A 1,169-nucleotide genomic window follows, 5' to 3' on the forward strand; every position below is an offset into this window, starting at 1 on the left:
GCAGAAATTTCGAAGTAGCTTTTAAGAAGGCTTACTTTGAATCCATTAGCTCCACAAAGCTAACTCAGTTGATAAGTAAGTACTTGAAAAGCCATCACCTTTGGACTTAGCTATAAAGGCTTCAAAATATGATCAAATTTAAAATGAAAAAGACAAAATAGTAATTGACAGAAAAATTGCAAATGTGAGCAATCCACCAAACAATATAAGTTTTTTCCACTATAAACAGAAATTTAGAGAAATAAGATCAATAACATTTTTAGGAACAATAAGGGTTCATTGTTACAAATAGGCAACCAAGGATATATGCCTGTATAAAGATTGCATCATTAGCTACTTAAATTTAGAGGATACTACATGCTTCAGCAGCAGGTCGACCAAATGACATCAATACCAAGATTAACATGGCACTTGCACAAGGATAATATAAAAATTTGTGAAGTACTCCATATTTTTCATTTTTCAGATGCAAGAAATGAAAAACAGTTATTAAAAAGTTGATTACAAAAGTACAAGTGTAACAGTACATATAATTCATAGAATTAAAGGTTAGTTTGACATCAGTGTTTAAATCTTCACCTTAGAAAGGCCATTACATAGCATAACCTTTACAAAACTTGAAATTAGATAACATTGTCATCTTATCCCAAAGAAATAAAATACTATAAGGACCTAGGGAAAAAAAAAGGAATCTTAAACTTTTTCTATATGGAATGCAATTTGAATGGACACATTTATTAATTAACCTATATATTATAAAACAATGTAGAATTCCAAATATTATATCTAGGAGAGAAGGAAATGGATTATGGACATTATACAAACATAGATATACTTTTTTCAGACAAGCACCAGGAATAACTTAAGTTTCTATACTATTCATTTCCACAGATAAGTTAAAATTATTTCTGATTTAAAAAAATCACAAACTCTGCAAAAAACATTATAGATGTATACAAACAACTCTTGAATACATTTTGACATCAATGTCATGTAATTCACTTGGAAGAATAACATGGAATCCATGATTTTTTAAAGTAAAATATTGCTGTTGCTTTGCATTGTGAAAATATTTTGTAGGGACATGAATGATGAACTGGCAGTTTTGAAATTTAAGAAACTTAACCAAACCATTAGGACTTTTGGAGGGACACAAAGGATGAACTGGC

At 29.4% G+C, this 1,169-nt stretch overlaps 1 pseudogene; it reads left to right on the plus strand.

The window, feature by feature from the left end:
* Window positions 1-358: 358 nt before the first annotated feature.
* Window positions 359-456, plus strand: LOC122097236 (annotated as a pseudogene).
* The last annotated feature ends 713 nt before the right edge of the window (window positions 457-1,169 follow it).

The sequence above is a fragment of the Dipodomys spectabilis genome, unplaced genomic scaffold, assembly GCF_019054845.1.
Source record: "Dipodomys spectabilis isolate Male_0828 unplaced genomic scaffold, ASM1905484v1 ptg000418l, whole genome shotgun sequence".
In the NCBI taxonomy this organism is placed as follows: Eukaryota; Metazoa; Chordata; class Mammalia; order Rodentia; family Heteromyidae; genus Dipodomys; species Dipodomys spectabilis.